This window comes from Papio anubis, chromosome 14, assembly GCF_008728515.1.
Source record: "Papio anubis isolate 15944 chromosome 14, Panubis1.0, whole genome shotgun sequence".
Classification (NCBI taxonomy): domain Eukaryota; kingdom Metazoa; phylum Chordata; class Mammalia; order Primates; family Cercopithecidae; genus Papio; species Papio anubis.
Genome location: NC_044989.1, coordinates 12952263 through 12974992, shown reverse-complemented (window position 1 = coordinate 12974992; position 22730 = coordinate 12952263). Strand labels below are relative to the sequence as shown.

The window sequence follows — 22730 nt, the reverse complement described above, 5'->3', positions numbered from 1 at the left end:
ACACCTAAAGTTTGAATATAGTTTCATATTATTTTTATACACAAAGCCAACTAACATAACCATTTATTATCTCCTATTTCACTCCTTGGCTTGTGATACCTTATTTAACATATATGATCTGTCATATGTGAAATTACCATCTATTTGTGGCTCTGTTTCCAGGTTCTTTATTGTGTTCTATTGGACTTTATTCTACTGCTATACTATTTTAATTATAATTGCTTTATAGGAGCTCTTTATAGTAGAAAAAGTTCTTCCCTATTATGTTTTTCTGAACAATTTTTGGTCCATCTTGAGTCTTTATATATCCACATATAAAGTCTGTAGAACAATTCTGTAAAGAAACCTTGTTAGAATTTTGATTAGGATTTTACTTAAGAACAACTTAATTTGGCAAGAATTGACAATATTAAACCAGAGACCCATACTGCATTTAAAAACTAGTAAAGATGATCTTTGACACACACACACACACACACACACACACACATATATATAAGCTTTTAGTTTATTTGGAAAAGATCTGTTTGGGGAAGGAAATATTATTTTTACAGCTGAATTGGGCCGCAGTTCACCTAATCTTCAAACTATGTTCACAAACGTATATTCTTTATTTAGATTGAGGCTAAAAAAGCAGGCACATTCATACACATCCTTCAGCAGCTATGTGGGGATATTTACGGAGAGAAACCAGAAAGAAGGTCTCAGTATCTTTCCAATTATTTCAAGCCCTGAATATACATTTACTTAAGCATGCAGTTAATTACTGCCACAGCCAGAGAAGCAGGCCACATCTTTATTTTCCACCATCTATTAACAGTCTATTCTTGATAAGGTAGAGAGGTTTACTAACATTCTATATTTAAAGCCTTCACTTCAGGCTTAATTTTTGCTCTGGAGAACGATGTCCATAAATTCACGAGATAGAGCAACGTTCTCTAATCTCCTGACCTCCTGGCTCCAAAACATAGACGCATATTCAGCTCTTCCCCAGGAGGGGAGTGACTTGCTGAGAAACAGAGAGAGAACTGTCATGGAGTCAAGTTGAAGGTCTTAACAAGTTATACCCAGAAACACAGAACAGTGAAGTATAGAATATAAAACATTGGATTCTGAGGAATTGAGTTTTCATTGCAGATGTTGGGGAGAGATAAAATTCCTCCCTGATAGTACATTCTTGTCATTGTAGCAGAAATATGAAAATGACATTAAAGCATCTCTAGTGAACTTTATTTTATTTCTGTGGAGGGAGGGGAAGTGACACGTTTCTTTCTTTGAAATAAATTGTTTCCTTTAATTTTCTTCTCTGCCAGCAGTGACAGATTATTACAAATTTGATCACACATACACTGGACTGACTTTAAATTATGTCATCGCAAGGAAAATAGAAATGCTTTCTTTTTTTCCCTCCAAGGCAATTTCAGAAAACAAATCATTAGAAAGAGTTCACTAATTTTATACAGAAATGCTAACATTTTTTCAATTAAATTATACCAATTGTGTGTTTTTAAATCTTTAATAAACACTTAAAGCTGTATCTCATAATAGCATTATAAAATAACGTAGACAAACAGAACAAGGATCTCAATGAAATGGAGTTTTGCTTAAAAGCAAGCAACCAGTGAATGAATAAAATTGCTGGTAAAACTGAAAAAAAAACAGTATAACCCAAGGAAAGATATTTATTAGTCTGTTCTTGGTTACTGATATTCATGGCTTCAGATGTACTTTCTTGACTTGGTATAGAGCATATGTAATGGAAAAAAATTAAATATTGAATGAAAAATATTGTACATTGTAGGTTATAAATTTGCAAGGTGTCTACTTTCCCTATATCATTATTTTTTAATGGGGGAAATTCTACTGCCAGTGAGGAAAAGAAGGCACTAAGCAGGGGAAAATCCACCAGTCAATAATGGGGCAAAAAATATGGTGTGGCCTTTGCACCCATCACAGTTCTACCCAGATGCCTCCATACCTGGGAGTTGTAGGAGCTTTGGTTGGTTGAAAGCAAATGCTGGAAAACTTTTGTTTTTCATCAGGTATGCCATCTGTTTCTCATATTGTAAATCCTCTTTGCTTTCCTAGCTTTGGATACTCCTAACTGCAACCTTTGCACATTCTCTCTTCTTCCTTTTAAGTAATCTTACTTCCTCCTAAAATAATAAGATTTTAAAATTTCAAACCCAACTGAGATCATTTTTGGTGAAAATCACTGTTAACTGATGGGTTGATAAACCACAGGAAATCTTTTATTTCAAGTCTATCTGTTTGTCACAACAGATCACTTTGAAATTCTCTGTAGTGCCAATGCCTGGCATCTCCTTTCTGCTTACTTCTTTGATTTCATAAATATTTCTTTCTCTGCTCATCTCTTTAACAAGGCTCTGCCCTCCATACATAATTCCTCACAGAGGTCAATTATATTCAATCACATTGTTTCCCCGTATACACATTACTCCAAATGATTACTTCTACCCCCATTTTCTCCCCAGTCTCTCCCTGCATTAAGGTTTATAAATCAAATTAAGGCTGAACCATTTACCCAGCTATTTAGCAGGGGCTGAAGCTCAATCTGTCGAAAACATTATATTCCCCAAATATTTTCTTTCTTCTGAGTTTCATTGCTCAGTGTATAGAACCACTAAGTTACCCAACTAGAAAGCCATAAATCTACTGGGCATTCTCTCTTTTACCCATATATTCAATCAATCACTGAGAAAACGTAAAACATCAAATTTTAAAATAAGATTTATCTCTATCGTACATAAAGAATGCAGTTATTAGGCGGAACATGCAGAGAGACCTGGGACCACCCGGTGGCTTCCCAGGTCCCTCCTTTTGGCATTAGACATGCTTTCTGGCCCATCATTATAGTTGAAGTTTCTAAGTGAGGTCTGTAGGTCACCTCACACATCTGGTAGTGTTAAGGTTATGAAACATCTCTCTTTTATACCTAGGTCATTACAGGGCTTATGTGACACTTTCCAGAGGACCATGATGCGTAAACTCATCTAATCAAGACTTGTTTGCCACAAGCAATCCTAAACAAGAGACAGCTTGCTAAGAACATCACAGAGACCACGTCTTTCCCTCTAGCAAATAATCATTAGATTATTTATTAGGAGGTCAGTTATCATGTTTACAATGAGATTACACTGGGTAACTTGCCATATTTTCAATACGTGTTTCCCCCAAAAGGAGGAAATGGGTCAAAGTCCAGCTGTTTTCACTCCTTCTTCCCCAGTAAGCAACTTTTAATGATTTTTTTTCTTTAAACTTACTTATTTTCATCTCATTATGATTATGTCAAAAATGCAGAAAGTTGTAGATATAGTTTTTACAAAAGGCAGTTTTTACTTTGAGTAACACAAAAGTATTTTGAGGAACCTGACTCCTAGATGTAGAGGAGATGAGGGGCAAGGACTGAGGGAAAGCAGTCTCTTCTGGATTTCTGAGTGAAGTGTTTAGCAAATGGCCACGAACTCAACCTCTGGGGTTCTGGAAGTCTGGACTGCTCATTTGCCTTACACTTACACACCATCTGAGGGACATTGATCAAATTGACATTGGACAGAAACAGTTGAAGTTAGGTTTTGCTGCTGTTGTTGTTGTTGTTGTTGTTGATGTTGTTGTTTGCACAAGCAAGGGAAACCAAACCCGGCCACTGATACATTCTTTGTATCTATATATTTCTTACGTAAACACCATATATTCAACCTTGTATTATTATATCAACCACTTCATATTGCTTGCATAAACACTTAGAAGAACGTAGTATTATTTCATTTTATAATGAAGTGAGACTCAAGAGATTAAACAGTTTTTCCACAGTCAAAGTACAGTAGACTCAGAGTTGAAAAATCTATTAGGCTTCTTCTCTATTGTGACACAATATCCCTTTTATCATAATTTAGGTGACCCCCTAATTGCACACTCAGCTAAACCATTCATCTTCATTTATTGCCAACTCATGCGTTTGTTTAACATTTTTAGCAAGCTTATCTAGATACATCCTGCTACTTCGCATCTCCATTCCTTTATTCTTGATCCCTTCTCTCCTGAAATAAATTGCCCACTCACTTCTTCGCCTTCTGTATGACTCCTATTCAACTTTCAACTGCTTTCCTTCATCCCTCCTTTTACCTTTCCTTCCTTCCTTCTTTTCTTTCTTTTTTATTCTTCTTTCTCTTTCTTTCTTTCTTTCTTTCTCTTCCTTCCTTCCTCCCTCCCTCCCTTCCTCCCTTCCTTTTATTTTTCCTTCCTTCCTTTTTTTTCTTTTTTATTGTTTGAACAAATACTTGTTGAGTATACAATCAATCAGATCCCTGTAAGGGCTTGTCAAACAATGAAAACAAAGTCATACTTCTTAAACTGGAGAAACTCTATTTATGGGGTAGATGAATGTTTATACAGATCATTTCAAAGTGGTATGATAAGGGCTATAATGATATAGTTACAAAGTACTTTACTTTGGATGCTGTTGAGTTTCTTGTCCAGAAAGCTCTCTCAGACTACACCAAGGTGGGAATGGTACTTTCTATAAATCTTATAGTACTTTCTATAAATCTTATCATTGTAATAACCATATTATTTTCTCTCTCTCTCTTTCTTTTTTTTTTTTTTTTTTTTTTTGAGACACAGTCTTGCTCTGTCACCTAGGCTGCAGTGCAGTGGCACCATCTTGGCTCACTGCAAGCTCCTCCTCCCCGCATCTGGGGCCGCATTTTCCTGCTTCAACCTCCTGAGTAGCTGGGATTACAGGCTCCCATGCCCAGCTAAGTTTTGTATTTTTAGTAGAGACGGGGTTTCACCATATTGGCCAGGCTGGTTTCGAACTCCTGACTTCAGGTGATCACCCACCTCGGCCTCCCAAAGTGCTGGGATAACATATGTGAGCCACTGTATCTGGCCAGTTTTCTTTATATTATCAGTTTGCCTGTCTTCTGCACCTGAGCATTAGTTTCCACAGGCAGGAATCACTACCTATTTATATTTATGTAGCAATTTCCTGGAAGTGCTAAATAGCAATAGAGAAATATGGTTATTGACAGTTTATTTTGTTTCTTAAATATTTAATACTCTCATACAATATATGACATTCATAGAATGATTTTTAAAAAAACTGTTTGGAATACTTAAGAAAAAAAAGAAAAAAAAAGAAGCTCATCTACCACCATTAGGTTGGCTTCATCCCTGGAATACAAGCCTAGTTAAACATATGCAAATCAATAAACGTAATCCATCACATAAACAGAACCAATGACAAAAACCACATGATTATCTCCATAGATGGAGAAAAAGCCTTTGACAAAATTCAACTCCCCTTCATGCTAAAAACCCTCAATAAACTAGGTATTGATGGATTTTGTATTTCAAAATAATGAAAACTATTTATGACAAACCCACAGTTGATATAATACTGAAAAGGCAAAAGCTGGAAGCATTCCCTCTGAAAACTGGCACAAGACAAGGATGCACTCTCTCACCACTCCTATTCAACATAGTATTGGAAGCTCTGGCCAGGGCCATCAGGCAAGAGAAAGAAATAAACGGTATTCAAATAGGAAGAGAAGAAGTCAAATTGTCCCTGTTTGCAGATGACATGATTGTATATTTAGAAAACCCCATCATCTCAGCCCCAAACTCCTTAAGCCAATAAACAACTTCAGCAAAGTCTCAGTTTACAAAATCAATGTGCAAAAATCACAACCATTCCTATACACCAATAACAGACAGAGAGCCAAATCATGAGTGAACTCCCATTCACAATTGCTACAAAGAGAATAAAATACCTAGGAATACAACTTACAAGGGATGTGAAGGACCTCTTCAAGGAGAACTACAAATCACTGCTCAAGGAAATAAGAGAGGACACAAACAAATGGAAAACATTCCATGCTCATGGATAGGAAGAATCAGTATCATGAAAATGGCCATACTGCCCTAAAGCAGACATAGATAATTAAATGTTTGTTAAATCTAATTGTATAGTGTCATTTGGTTTCCTCATTCTATGTTGTACTGCTAACCCTTGCTGTTTATGCTTTCTTAGGTAATCAAACAGATTCTATCACTAGTGATTCTTTGGTGTATGCTATGTGTTTTAGCCTTTGCTATAACAGAATTCCCTGGACTAGGGAGTTTATAGGAAACCAAAATTTACTTCTCCACAGTCAAGGGCCCTGCAGATTTGGTGTGTGGAGAGTTCCTGCTTCCTGGATCATAAGCAGCACCATCTTGCTGAGTCCTTCCAGAGTGGAGGAGGTAACAGTACTCTTTGGAGTGTCTTTGATAAGGGCACTAATTCCATTCATTAGGGCTGCACCCTCATAACCTAATCAGCTTTCAAAGGCCCCAACTCCTAATACGAACACATTGGGGATTAGGTTTCAGCATATTCATTTTGGAGGGATACAAACATTCTGTCTATAGTACTATGCAACATCAGGTTGTAGTTTTCACTGTAATTTTAATCACCCTCTCAGTTATGGATTTATGTCCACCTTGTTAGCTGAGATCTACAAGGTCCTGAAAGTTAAGGATTGTTTATTTCCATACCTTACAGGCTACCTCTTCTTGGACCCTCTTCTTAGTGTTTGTTGGACACCAGATCTAACAGAGAGTTGTTGAGTGTGGATTCAGATGTGCCTGTGCTTGAGTGGTGGCTTCATAGCACATTAGTTGTGCAATCATGTACAGATCTTTTCACTCTTCTGTTTTGAATCTTCATATATAAAATGGAAATCACGATATTGTTCTCATGTAATTATTATAAAATGTAGAATTGATAAAATCCATAGTAACATTTCAATAAATGTTGCTTTCTCTTCTCCATTCGTCTAATACATTCTAAGTGCATAACAAGCAGGGCTCAATTTGTAATTATCTTGGCAACAGAGCAATGAAGTTATCAATCCATGCTTGCTTAATGAGTAAGAAAACCAATGTCTGTTAAAACGATTTAAAAATAATATATGCAAGTCATTGTCACAGAGTATAAGTCCTTAAATTGCTTTTCATCCCTTTGTAGGTAAGAAGATATTAAAAATCAAAATATAATCTTAGATTTAAATGTACATATATTTGATGAAGGTGTCACACCTCTGATTTTGAAGGCAGTAGGTCACCATTTACTAAAAAGCTAATTTCATTATTTTTATTTCAGAATTTTTTTTTCTACCAAAAAGAACCGTTTCACCTATCTAAATGGTACTGTTCTTTTCTGATTATCCTAAAGCCCCAGATGGGCTTATTTTTTTGAGAGCAACATGTCCCCTCACATTTAAATGAACAAGAGAAATCTGTGAATCTTTACTGACCACTTCTACCTCCAAACTGAAAACCACCTAAAGCATTCACACTGGATATTGAGATCTTACAGCATCATCAATTTCTTTTCATGGTTCAGGAAAAGATAGGTAAGAGCTATTTATAGTCTTTCTTTTATTTTTCTATTTTTCTCCTAAAATATTACAAAGGATTTATCACTTTACCAAATTTACTTTTCCATGGGTATTTTCTCCCTCCCCCACTCACTGGATGAAGAAAAGAAAATACTTCTATTTGAAGACAGAATCATCAGCTTTCATGAGAGCTGCCAGAAATGGTATTGTAAACACACCTTGCCCTATTAATTCTAATTTTTCCCCAGAGTACTTTTCTCTTTGTGTTTTGTGCTCTTTGCAGCCCAAGAAGAATTAAAATGATACCGAGTTTTCCAAATACAGACATTTACATTTCAATGTATTGTAATGAAAGAAAAATTACAGCCATGACACACACACACACAAAAAGGCAATGCAATGCTTTGTGTGCCTTGCACATGCCTGCATTTTGCGTTTTGGTTAGAATACAGAATAGGAATTAGGTTGCTCAAAACTGGAACATAAACTGGCATTTTGTGTAGAACCTCTGGCCTTCTTTCATGCCTCAAAGATTCTGCTCCTTCACCAAACATTAACAGAGAAAGGGCACCCTGGAAGATCATCTGCCCCTCCTCTGGAAAAGGTGGCAGCATCGTAAACTCGCGATGTGACTGTAAACAATACAGAAATGAAGTAGTCTAAGAGGGATGCGCTGTTCTCTCCTTTAATTGATATCTCATTACAAAGCTCAGAAGTAATCAGCACACTTAGAGAATGTTTAATGAGTCCCAGAAATATGGCCATGGAAATCCATTTCCATGTCCCTGTGTATCTACGAATCACAGCAAATAAAGAGTAATATTTTCAAATACATGCTTAATTTATGCAGTATTTGGTGTTTTTCAAAAATTTAGCCAGCATTATGTAAGCACATAGTTTAAAGAGAAAACAAACTGAATAGTTCTACAGGTGCCTGTTAAAAATGTCAGCAGTTCACCATGCTGACATGACGGTCCAACATGCACACGCCATGTTCCTATTCCCCAGTGATAAATGCTTTCAATTCCTTTAGTTGATATTTTGCAATTTTTCTCCACATCTCTTAATACTATGATCCTAATACAATCATACTATTATTTTTAGTAAATCAATATTTAATACGTAAGTTATAATGAGTAGGTAAATGTTGTTCATGGCAAAGATATATAGAATGTTATGATTATCATTCATTTCCTGTGAAATACTTTGCTGTATTTTGAGTGCTATTTCAGAGATAAAAGTTTTTATTTATTTATTTATTGACTATTTTATTATTTATAAAATAATTATTTTACTATTTTACTATTATTTTAATATTTATTTTACTATTTATTGACCTTGCTTATTTCTGTATTTTTAAGTCCACGTTAACCCCAATACTTCTTAAAGTATGTACAATTTTCTTTACCTAAATCCAAAAACATGAGATATTTTATCTATATGATTTCTCTGGAAAGCATTTCCAGTGCATTTGGAACTCATTCCATCTGGACTGATTGTTCTCTAGGCCTGTCACAGAACTATTATCTACAATCTTTCTTCACCTTTTCCTTGTGGATTATCTTCATTTCTAATTTGTTTGAGTCTCTGCTTCCTAGATCCTATGTTTTCTTATATTTGGTTTTATTTCTCCTTTTGGTAGAGGTAGGACATAATATCTGGAAATATCTTGAGAAAAGGTATATAGCACATAATTTTTTGATACTCAGGATATCTGATAAATGTGTTCTCCTCTTACACTTAATAGCTTGAATATAGAAGTGTAGGTTAGAGATACTGGTTTTCAGAAGTTGGAGTCATTACTGTTTCTGTTTTTCAGTGTTCCCGATAAGAAGTAGACTGCATTTCTGACACTTGTCAATGGTTTAATTATTTCCTCCCACCTCTTCAGGAAATTAATACAGCCACATCATTGTTCCTATTGCTTTCCTGTTTCTCAATTTTATATGTTTAGGTATGGCCCAAAATATGAATGTCTGGTCTGAAATATGAATCTATATCTCTGTGTATCATTTTTATTTTAGCCATGTACTTCCAAGACAAATAAGTTAGACCTCTAACAGGAAAATCCATACCAAAGAATGAAAAAGCCCTTTTAGAAATCCACATGTCCCCATAATAACACAATTAGAAAAGAAATCATAAACGTTATGATATGTTTTAGAGCTCCTGTATCAACAATGATAGTAATCTTGTATCCAGTAGTTATGATAGAACAGAAGTATCTGTTTAAAGAGAAGGGCGTATACTATTCTGTAAGAAAAAGAAATTTGAAAATATAGGATTAGAGAATGTGGTCTTATACATAAAAATATAGAAACCTTTCTATATTAAATATTCAAAATATGTTAAGTAAAAGCATATAAGATTAAAAGAGAAAGGGAAAGAAAACAACAAATACTACCAGTAAAAGTATAAATTTACAAGTCCCAGGGACATATTAAATGTATTGACTTTTTCTCATGTAGTTTCCTTAATTTAAATGGAAATAGCAAAGATGTTAAAAAATCACATATGCTATACTATACTATACTACAGTACACCATACTATACTATACTATACTATACTACAGTACATTATACTATGCTAAACTATACTATACTATACGATACATAAATACAGATAACTTACTACAAAACCCTCAGTCAGTTTAGAATGATGAATAGTCGCATAGTTTCTGGAGTCAAGGCGATGAACTGAACTCATATAACCTTTGCCAGTCACATCACCTCTTACTTTCCCACCTGCAAAATGGATATACAAATTTTTCCATTTGTATGACGATATATTTCCAGTATAAGGATATGCCTCATAATGTTGTGATGTTAAATGAGTCCATGACAAGTGCTTAGGAAAGTACATGCAAATGAATATTTCAGAAGATGAATATTATCAGTTGTAGTTGTTTTTATTATTGTTATCGTATTAGTACAGATTGCAAAACCAGTTCAGAGTCAAAACATGGTCATGATGAACGACATGGAAACTATTCGACCCTCTATTTTGAGTGACCTTGAATCTGCACATATTTTGAAGAACTTAGTTATTAACGTCTCTAAAACTCCGTTTCTGCATCTGTAAGATGTAGCAAATAAATTTTACCTTTCAGTAGTACTATAAATATCAACTGTTTCAATATAAATGAAGTGTTCAGTATAATTGGGTGGTTAATTTTTGCATTTATGATAGTTGTACAAGAAATCTGACAGTAATTTTTTCCATCAGGTTAACCACTGGACATTGAGGTTTTTTTCTTTTCTTTTTTTTTTTTTTTTAAAGGAGTCTCACTCTGTCACCCAGGCCGGAGTGTAGAGGCACGATCTCGGCTCACTGCAAGCTGCGCCTCCCGGGTTCACGCCATTCTCCTGCCTCAGCCTCCCCCGGAGTAGATGGGACTACAGGCGCCGCCACCACAATTTTTTTGTAGTTTTTAGTCGAGACGGGGTTTCCACGTGTTAGCCAGGATGGTCTCGATCCCCTGACCTCGTGATCCTCCCGCCTTGGCCTCCCAAAGTGCTGGGATTACTAAAGGCATGAGCCACTGCACCCGGCCAACATTGAGTTTTAAAAATTGTATGCTTAAAATTACGGAGCCAGAGTTCCCAGTCCTCCCTCATTTCAATTCCTTGAGGCTTCCCTTTTGTTTCTCTCAACAATTTTACTATGGGATAGTAGAATTGATATTCTCAACAAGGAAGTAGCAAAGATGTCACAATAAATCAGCAGTGCTACAGTGGTGCTTTCCCGTGAAGAGAGATTAAAAATCAACTCATGCAGGAGATTACTCCATGAAGAGTGCCATCATCCTGGAAATACAAAATGTTTACAGTCCAAGTGGAATAGAGACAGGAATGCATCTAGGCTGTGTATGGAGCATAGCATGAGTGAATCCACGTAGATATCTTAACCCTAGGAAACTGTGTCACTTCTTGAAGAAAACGGGACATTTTTATAAGACTCTCAATAATTGTTGTATAAGAACAGACAAAAGAAAAGCCACTCTCAAGTTATTGGTTAAGTAAGTCTTAAAGAAAGAGACAGAATGCGAGCTGGAATTCTGAGGAAGGGTAGGATTCTGTAGTTAGAGGTGGAGCCTGGCCACTCCATATGGGGGAAGGCAAAGAAAATAGAGAGAAAAACAAAAAAATAGGGCAGAATTTTGGCAAAAGTAAGGGCATTTTGACAAAAGTGAAGTGTTTGGACACAGAAGGCATAGAAGAGGTATCTGAGCCTTTTTGCACCTGGGCTGGGCAAATTGATTTCTCTGTCTCTAGTTCTGAGTACTTCACACTTAGCAGGTGCAAATATTTTATTTTTAATTGCAGTATAGTTTTCAGTTAGATTTAAAATGACCTAGAATGTCAGGACAAACTAATAAACCAAAAAGGGACCTGTATTATAGGCTATGGGAAGTAACTGAGTGATTTTTAGCAGAAAAGGAATAAGTCTTTCACTTGCAGAAGCAAAACCTAGCAGCCCTTTGGAGTATTATATAAAAGAGGCAGTGAGGAGGTTACGGTAACCATTTGGAAAATATGATGAGGCCCTAGACTTAGAAGAGATCAGTGTTTGAGTAAACAGCTTTAAGAAAAAAATTAGTGAACATAAAATTGATAAGATCTCATAGTGACCAACAGGCTAAATTAGGGAAAGAACAAAAATAAGGATGGCCATGTTGGAGCTCAGATGATGGGAAAAAGAAAGAGACACCAGTGTCAGAGCTCCTCAGATTGCATTTTATAGAGTTTATGACTTCTGACATTGGGTCTGCCTATGAAATAGGAAAGCATTATTTTCAGCATATCCATGGACTTTTAAAAAATTAATATTTATTAAGATGTAATTCACATTACAAAATTCACCCTTTTAAAGTATACAGTTCAGTGGTTTTACATTTATTAATTCAGTTATTCCTCTCAGTTCCATGAGCTAAGTATTAATAGCATTCCCAATTTGCAGATGAAGCTGAGGCCAAGCCATACTGAATAACCTTCCCTAAGCTTTGAATGAAATAATAAATGTCAAATACACTATTTATGTAACAAAGCAGATATTCAATGAATGTGAATTATCTTTCCTCCTTTATTATGTAATTAAGAAGCAATTTGAAGATTGTCATAATATATCAATAATTATTCAGTCTTGACCTAGTTACTGTTCAGTTCCAGGCACTTGTGAAATGCTAGGTTTACAGACATGATTAATTATTTCCCCTATCCTAAAAGATGCTCACAAATGCCTGAGTAACAGACTCAAACCGTAAATAAGAATGTGACAAGTGGTTGGATACCACTTATTACTGTGGGTTATCTGCATTCAGCATAGCACATAACTTAAAGAAAGCAAAGTAAAACCAGTTTTTCAGTCCAAAAGTATTATGTAATTCATGTACTCTCATAAGTATAGAGGTATGAAAGGAGTGAAACAGTGATGGCTCATGGAGTTTTTCCACTCAGCAGCGAGACAAAGCAGAAGGCCACAGTCAGTCAAAAGAGTAACATCTGCTTTCTATGAAAGACAGGAATCCAGTTCAGAACACATCACCTCCAGCTGGGGTAATCCGAGAAGACTAGAATTAGCACTGAAAGGAGAGCAAGAATTTAGATGCTGAGAGGAGTAAAGAGGACACTCAAAATAAAAATACACTTTTTTACTCCACGTCACACATTTATTAAGCATAAAAATTATGATAAACATAAAGAAATCACAAGAGAAACACAGATGGATGCGATAAAAATTCTACACAAAAAGAGCTCACCATCTAACAGGAGAGAAATAATTATATAGGTAGCAATTAGAGTGATGAGTTCTCTGTGAATGAATTCACACGTAGAGAGGTGAAGAAGGCCCCAGCTGAGAATTTGGCCCTCTGGGAGGGTCTTGCTCCAAGCATTCTTGAATAGTGTAGCCATATAGAAAATAATGATTATTTGGGGTACCCCAGAAGCCAAAATCAGCAGGGACAAATCTCAATACAAAATGTACAAAGGAGAAGCAGAAGCCACAGGCAGAGGCAGGTTGAGACATGAACCAAAGGAAGCATGTTGGAAACAAAGTAAAAAAGCACTGAGGGGCTGTTGCCAAGGGAGCTGGAGTGGTCAGGCTGGCCGTTATGGATTGATAGGGTGAACTATGGACAATGTGCCTCTCTACAACTAACAGTCAGGGCAGACATCGTGCTAGTAGTACGAACGGTATTCTCTGATCAAGTAGAGGGACTGGTCAATTTTGTGGGTCAAGGACAGAGGCAACGCTTCACAAAGGAGGGGATACATGTATTGGCCTTTGAAAATCAGGCAGGTTTCTTTCAGATAGAGAATGGGGGCAGGAAAAGTCTCTTTATGCACAGGGCACAGCACGATCAAAGGCTTAGGGCATGTGAGTGCATGGCTGCATGGGGTATTCAGGGCATATGAGTGTTTTGGCATTTTTAGCACACTGCATGTGTGGGGAAAAAAACAGTAGGAAATAATGCTTACAGAGAATTTCAGAGAACTCTCATTAGATGCAAAGAGGAAAAGGCAGGTTTATTGCAGAAACAGTGTAAGATATTTCTTAATATTCAATTTATAGCTATTTTTTCTTTAGGTCTAAATAAGACTATCCATGTTAACAAATTGAATGAACATCATTTTTTGAAAGGAAAGGTTTACCAATTCTATGATGGTTAATTTTATATGTTATCTTAGTCCATTCAAGTTGTTATAATAAAACACCTTAGACTGGGTGGCTTATAAATAACATATATTTATTTCTCATGTTTCTGGAAGTTTGGAAGTCCAAGATCTGGACTCAGATATATTTTGTGTCTGGGGAGGACCCATTCCCTCATAGATGGAGATTTAACTGTATCTTACTTGGTGGAAGAGGTGAATGAGCTCGTTTGAACCTACTTTTAAGGGCACTAGTCCCATTTATAAAGGCTCTGACCTGATGACCTAATTACTTCCCAAAGACTCCACCTTGTAAAACCTTCAATGTGGCTGTTAGGATTTGAAAATCTGAATGTTCAGGGGACATAAAGATGTAAATCATAAACACGTGTCAACTTGAATGGGCTACAGGGTGCCCAGTTGGTGAAACATTATTCAGGAGGCTTCTGTGAGGGTGTTTTGAGATGATATTCTCATTTTAATTTGTAGACTGAATAAAGCAAATTACTATCTTAACGTGGGTGGGCCTCATTAAATCAGTTGAAGGTCTGAAGAGAATATAGTCTCAATCTACCTTAAGTAAAAGACAGTTTATCCCGCCTGGTGGCCTTCAGATTCTTACATCAGTTTCTTCTTGCATCCAGACACAAACTGGAAGGTCGGCTTTCCCTAGTTATCAAGCTTATCAACTTTTAGCCTGGAACTATGCCATCAGCTTACCTCATCTGGTTTTTAGGCCTTCTGACTCTGAGTGGAACTATACTATTGGCTTTCATGGTAATCCGGCTAGCTGACTCAACCTGAGGATCTTGGGACTTGTCAGACCCTGAAATCCCTTGAACCAATTTCCTGTAATCTCTTTCTCTCCCCTCTCTCTTTCCTTCTCTCTCTTTCTTTGTCTCCATCTGTAGCTACAGCTATTCTATTGGTTCTGTTTTTTGAAACCAATAGAATTTGATTAATACAAATGCCAATAACTTCTTTTCTTTTTTTTGAGATGGAGTCTCGCTCTGTCGCCCAGGCTGGAGTGCAGTGGCCGGATCTCAGCTCACTGCAAGCTCTGCCTCCCGGGTTCACACCATTCTCCTGCCTCAGCCTCCCGAGTAGCTGGGACTACAGGCGTCCGCCACCTCGCCCGGCTAGTTTTTTGTAGTTTTTAGTAGAGACGGGGTTTCACCGTGTTAGCCAGGATGGTCTCGATTTCCTGACCTCGTGATCCGCCCGTCTCGGCCTCCCAAAGTGCTAGGATTACAGGCTTGAGCCACCGTGGCCGGCCTAACTTCTTTATCATAACCCACTACCCATGAATTTTTTTTATCCAGGTCAACAGACTCATACTTTTAAAATTTCCCTAGGAGCAATCTGAGCTGAAGAATCTTTAGAGCAAGATATAAACAGGAAAATGTAAAGTGTTCTGACAACATTCTTGCCACAATGGCTTCCTTTGGGTGACAGTGGTTGCCTCTGTCTCTTCCTGCACAGACTCACACACACACGCACACACAGAGATACACACATACAACAGTGGCCTAGAGAAAAGTCTGCTAAGGATTTGGGGTCTAACAAATCTTAGTCCAAATGTTTGCTCCATTTTCTACCACTTGTATGATCAGTGGCACATGACTTAGTCCAAATTTTTGTCCATATTCTATCACTTGTTTAATCAGAGCAAATGAATTAATTTTAGAAGCCTCGATTTATTTTTTGATAACATGAGAACAATCGGAGAATGTACCCATAGGTGAAAATGCGATGAGCATACAAAACACTTGTCACACACACAAAAATCAGTGCTTTCCTCTAATCCTAGTATGAGCAAACGTTAGTGCTTCCTCCTCTTTCCTCTTGTTCAGTTCTCCTGCATGTCCTTCCATGAAGCAAAAATCATAATAATGGGATGAAAAATCCTGTTGTAAACTTTTGACTTTCATTTGTGTTCTGAGCACACATCAGATTCAGTCACACCCCAGTGTAATACTCATTGAAAGAACTGAGATGAATAAGCTTTCATTATCTATGGCCAAATGTTTAAAACACCATCCAGTCATCATCCAACATATAGGCAGCTGCACTCCTGAAATTTTTTGCTTACTTTTTAGTATGTATAAAGTCATTCAGATAACAAGATCTCAAGAAGAAGAAAACTAAAGGATGATGGAAATTTTTTCCTAAGGATCTTGGGCTATGGTAAAGTGTGGACAAACACACACACACGAACACACACACACACTTCAATAAACATTAACAACCACCTACAAATATGTTTTATGGGCTTTCATGAATTAATGAAATTAATAAATTATTAATTTCATAAATAATAAATTAATCTTTGTGCAAATAAAACTCTTGTAAGCTGTCTAACAGCTGACCTTAGAAACAAGGCAGTATATAAGTCTCTGGCAGTCTGTTGTAACCTTGACGGATCTTAAATATTTTTCTTCTCTGTTCCCATCAGTGCTGTGCATACTTCAAGCTATGCTCACTGAATCTGTGTGTGTGTGTGTGTGTGTGTGTGTCTGTGTGTGTGTATGCATGAAAATACAGTAATTTTTTCCAGTCCTTTCAATTAAAAAAATTATTCAAATTATAAAAAATGTCAATAAAAAGAACTTTCAGGGACAAGGCCTGTTAGAATTGTAAAAGAAGTCAGAGATCATTTGGCCTGAACCTAAAACTGTGAAAATTATAGAGAAAAATGTTAATTTTCTAGCGTCGCTACTATGTGCTAAATGTGTTATCCAAAAATATATGTTGAAGCCCTGACCCGTAGTCTCTGTGCATGTTGCTTTATTTGGAAATAGGGACCTTGTAGCTCTAACTAGTTAAAATAAGATAATACTGGAACAGTATGGGCCCTTAATCCAATACAACTGGTGTTCTTATAAGAAGTGGAAACTCTCATGTGAGGACAGAAACACACAGAGGGAAGACAACCATGGGATGACTGCAGTCGAGGTTGGAGTTAGGTGACTACAAAACAAGAAACGCCAAAGTTCTAGGTTGGAGAAACATGCAATGGTAGCAGTGAAATGTGCGGGAGTTTTAACAGTAGTTACCTGATAGAATGAGTTGAAGCTGCATATACACAGTGTTAAAAATGCTGATTGTTCATATAAAAATATGGGAAGAGATCATTGAAATCATGACAGGTCACACATCACATCCCTGCCCCAGCTCTGCCTTGGTACCACGCTGTGCACTGCACTTAATTATCGTAAAAGGGAAATAGTAAGCATCTTAACTGTTCTGTTGATGATTTGTTGCTCTTTTTGAAGAGAAGAAAGTAGAAGGATTTTACGCTGAACATATACTACCATATGAACCATACTTGAAGCTAATATACCAATATGGTTGTGCATTGGGGTAGAACCAAACCAAACTCCTAGGCGTAAGAATAGGCTTTGGGAAACCTGCTTAAATATTCTAACTCCACTCTCTTCGTCTATAGAATGTGCATAATAATAGCTTCTATATAAATGTATTATGAGGCTTAATGAGGTAATGCATTCAAAGTGATTAGTTCTATTCCTTCCCTACAACACTCTGTATATTTAGATGCGATGAAGAGGGTAAGTGGGAAGGAGGAGAGACTGAAATGGGAATTAGGGGGTAAGTGGGGTGTCAATGTGAAGAAATAAAGAAGAGACCCATGATAAGCTTTATTTAAATTACAAATAAGAATTTCAGATGTGTTTATAATTCCATCCTTATTCCCTTTCCTTCAGAGAAGCAAAGTGGAATTGTACAGAGGACTGAGGTGAAGAAAAGACAAAAGTCTAACATCATATTTGGATCCTTCATTTATTCCTCAATTCAGCCATCACTACTGTCTTAGTTCGTTCTCATGCTGCTATGAAGAAATACTGAGGTGGGGTAATTTATAAAGGAAAGACACTTAATTGGATCACAGTTCCACAGGGCTGGGGAGGCCTCAGGAAACATACAATCATGGAAGAAGGGGAAGAAAACACATCCTACTTCACGTGGTGGCAGGAAGCAGAAGTGCTGAGCCAACTGGGGGAAAGCCCCTTTCTCATCAGATCTCATGAGAACTCATACACTATCAGGAGGACAGCAGCATGGGGGTAACTACCCCCATGATTCAATTACTCCCACCAGATCCCTGCCATGACATGTGGGTTTTATGGGAGCCACAATTCAAGATGAGATTTGGGTGGGGACACAGACAAACTACATCAACTATTGAGTATTTTCTGTCGATATCTAATAATTTTGACACAATTCTACTCTCTTTCCCCTAATGGCTTTACTTAGGGATGTTTATAAATGAAATTACTCCTCCTGTCACCAAATCCTGATCAAAGATGAACAGATCTGACTCATTGTGGTGGCGATGATGATAACAATCCAAGTTCTATCCCCTCTGTTGTCAGTTTAACCCTACCACAACATTGTGACCTGGGGATTAAGCCTGACCAGCCACAGGGCTAACACAGGGGAAGAATTCATGACAACGACAATTCAGACTCAACCAAGGTTGCATTTTCATCAGTTCATTGTTGAACCATCAATCAAATGAGACCAAAGGTAACCACAATATCAGGAATACAGAAGCTCACATTGAGATTAATCTTCCGGTCCTTCTGATCTCACAGGGACAGCTCCAAGTTATATTATTTCATTAGCCCTCTTAGAATAAGATGGGAGGATCCTGACCGGGCATGCTATCTCACACCTGTAATCCCAGCACTTTGGGAGGCCAAGGAGGGAGGATCACGAGGTCAGGAGATCGAAACCGTCCTGGCTAACACAGTGAAACCCCGTGTCTATTAAAAATACAAAAAAATTAGCCGGGTGTGGTGGAGGGCACCCGTAGTCCCAGCTACTCTGGAGGCTGTGGCAGGAGAATGGTTTGAACCAAGGAGGCAGAGCTTGTAGTGAGCTGAGATCACGCCACCGCACTCCAGCCTGGGCGACATAGCGAGACTCCGTCTCGGAAAAAAAAAAAAAAAAAAAGAAAAAATAAGATGGGAGGATCCCAAAACTGCTGCCTTCAGGTAGGGGAGGAACTCCATGTCAGTCTTTCAGAGTTCATGCCAGTAACACATTAATAACAACAAAAAATGTGCACTGAAGCTTCATGCTTTAAATGCCATTTGTTGTTGAATCATTGAGTCTAAGTAACTTTTTCTTCTAACAGATCATAGACTACCATGGTAGATTTACTCTTATAATTTAATGAAGAGGCTTAATTCAAAGATTTATGGAAATAATAACAACAAAAATTGTTTAAAGTTTATTTTTCTTCACCAACTGCTGTCTTGAGACATGGTGCATAGGTTCTCCCTCCATTCCCTGTTGAAGGTATTTTAGACATAGCCCATAGGTTTCCCAATCACTTTTTTTTTTTTTTTTTGAGATGGAGTCTGGCGCTGTCGCCCAGGCTGGAGCGCAGTGGCCGGATCTCAGCTCACTGCAAGCTCTGCCTCCCAGGTTTGCGCCATTCTCCTGCCTCAGCCTCCGGAGTAGCTGGGACTACAGGTGCCCGCCACCTCGCCCGGCTATTTATCCCAATCACTTTTTAATCATAAGAACACATGTCATTTTGGAAATGAAAGCACTCTGGATTCTGGAAAATCCAAGATTTCAATCTTCAGTCTAGTTCACAACATCTCCTTTTCCCCAAACTAAAGAATATAAGGTGGAGAAATAAAATAGTGGTCCCTTCAGTATTTATTTTTCATGTATATCTGCCTCCACACTTCATGCAGCAGGTGGGTGGGGCAGGAGGAGGTGCAAAGATTAGAGAAGATGGAAATGAATTCTACTGTCTGTGGTGTTCGCTTACCCAACAGGACCTAGTCAGCATACTCTCTGTGGGGCAGGAGTTCAAACACTAAACTTTGAGTGTACACAACTGTAGCTTCCTTAGAAATATTTCTGTCCCTTGCTCTGTCATGGGCACCTTTGCACTGGGCAACTCTCTGGTGGCAGGAAACGCACACTTCAGACAATTTTCACATCTCCCCAGGTAGCCCTATGGGAAGAATCCATTCAGACTGATGTCAGAGGCTGTGTTATAATTCCAATTCTGCACCCCATGGTTTTCCTTCCGTATGCTACAACACTTAGCAGCATCTACTCACTTTGGGGTATACTTCTTGCCTCTTGACTTTGGATTTGTCTGTTTGACTTACTCTGACCAATAGAATAAGGATGAAATGATATTATACCAATGTTAAGTAAAGGCCTCAGCAGGATTTTAATGTTTGTTTCTTCTTTATTTCTCTGACATTACCAGGAGAAGAATATCCTCAGCCCAACCTGTAGTTATGAAAAAGGTAATGACAAACACGAAGCAGTGCCACCAGCCACACCCAGCCTAGATGACCAGATACTAGTATCAAATATGGAAAGCTTTTTCTGCTGCTATGCTTCTTGTCCTGACTTTATAGATTAGTTCCCACATCTACTCTATCCTCTCTTAAATAGGAGATTGGCAAACATTTTCTGTAAGGGGCCCGTTAATAAATTTCTTACAGATTTTATGCTCTCTGTCTCCATTTATCTATGCTATTATAATGTGAAAGCAGCCATAGAAAACAAAACAATAAATGGTGAGGTGTGGATATGTTTCAATAAAATTATATTTATAAAAGCAGACAATGGGCTGGGTTTGGACCATGGGTCGTAGTTTGTTGACCCTGCTTTATGGTAACAAACTCTGTTACCATGGTAGCAATGGTCACATGACTGCTTTGCTGAAACGTTATCATATTCCTACCTACTTTCCAGATACATGGCAAAATATCCAGTCAATTTGTTATCATAAAAATATTATTGAATACCTTAAATCCCTGGCACTTCTCTGGTCCTTCTCCCACCTTTTAACCTGGTAGAACTTGTACCAAAAGGAGAGAAGATGTCTACGCCTAGAGGAGTAAGCTCAAAAGAGCCAGGGTCTCTAACAAGTTCATGAACTCACCAACCAGTTTGGCCTGCATAATTATGTCCTTCTTTTACAATAAATATTTTTCTTTTTTCAAAATCCATCTAAATTAAGACTTGTCAAATATATGTAATAAAATAAAATTCTAAATTTTGAAAAGAAATTTGAAACAACAACATAAACCAAGGTAAAAATTATTAGTGAAAAGAATTTGTATTAGTTCTCTATTTCTCAGATCATAAATTACCCCTCCCACATTGATTTACCTGTGTCTGAAGGTCAGGAATTTGGGCTTAGGATGAGTGCCTCTGACTTAAGATTTCCCGTGGGGTGATAATCAAGATGTCATCTGGGCTGCAGTCTCGTCTGAAGGAGAGGATAATCCACTCCTAAATTTCTTGATGTTATTGTCAGCAACACTCAGTGCGTCTCCATTTGTTTGGCTGAGGGGCTCTATTTCTTCCTGGCTTTTAACAGGCATCTTCCTTTAGCCATTGGCCAGACAGCCTTCTCCATACGATTGCTTACAGCATGGTAGCTAGCTTCCCTCAGAGGAAGCCAGTGAGTCTGAGAGAGTCTTTTCATAACCCAACCACACCCATCATTTTTGCTGTATTCTGTTTGTTCAAAGCAAAACACAGATCCATCCTATACTCAGTGGGAGGGGATCACATGACAGCACAAATACTGAGAGACAGGGATCATTTGGTGATCTTATATGTGGCCTACCATCGGAATAAATAATGTTAAAAGCTGCACTAGAATAGAGCAGAATAAATGTAATAGAATAAATATAAATATTGGAAAGGATATATTGTCAAAAGAATTTGAAATCCTAAGAGAAATCTATAATTCCTATCAAATAATGATCTAAATTTCATGGCAAAAATAAAATGAACCTCAAATACGTCAAAATATGAAGACTAATTATTACAAAGTATTTGAAAACTTTGTTCATTGAAACAGGATCTACTGGATTAATAAATGAGTTTTACTTAGTTTCAAAAGAACAGATAATTAAACCGTTATTTAAGTAATTCCAGGAGCTAGAAAAATATTTAAAAATCCTTGATACCTTTTGTAAAATCAAGACATCTTTAATACAATAACTAGGTAAAAATATTTTTATTAAGAACAACGTGGAATAGTATTTTTGTGAATGTAGAAGCAATAATTTCAAATCAAGAATAAAGCATTATTAAAAAGAAGCAAGTACATTGTCAGCAAAACAATAAACTATAAGCAAATAGAGCTTATTCTAGTAGTACATCAATACATCAAAGAAAGATCATATAATCATAGCTAAAAATGAGAAATTTTAGTATAGTAAACACTAATAAAAGTCATCATTTGTTGTTAACCTAAAAGGTAAAACAATAAAACTATTTAAAATAAAATCAGAAACTATACACCTACCATTACCATTTTCATTTAAATTGTGCCTATTAGGTTCTAGAAAATGCATTTAGAAAAATAAGAATGCTGATATAAACTTTGGAAAATAAGTATTTTTCTCTATGATATTAACACCAAAAAAAGTCCAGATTTTTCTGCCATGAAATTTCTAATATTAAAAATCAACAGTTGATCTATTTTCTAGCAAAACACTTAGAAAAGGAATCAGGGAAAATATTCTATTTCCTAGCATTCAAAATTATATGCTGGCTAGAAATAATTTTTAAAGTATAAGGTCCTGAATGAAGCACTAAATAAAAATGTATTTATAGATATAAAATAAGTTCTGCACAAAAGAAGACACA

General features: G+C 37.0%; 1 long non-coding RNA gene across 1 annotated transcript; it reads left to right on the top strand.

The window, feature by feature from the left end:
* The first annotated feature begins 17598 nt into the window (after nucleotides 1–17598).
* LOC103876736 lies at nucleotides 17599–21830 on the top strand. The gene is made up of 3 exons (XR_002516521.2): nucleotides 17599–17629; nucleotides 17786–18608; nucleotides 20323–21830. It is a non-coding gene; the product is annotated as an uncharacterized LOC103876736 (long non-coding RNA).
* Nucleotides 21831–22730: the final 900 nt, after the last annotated feature.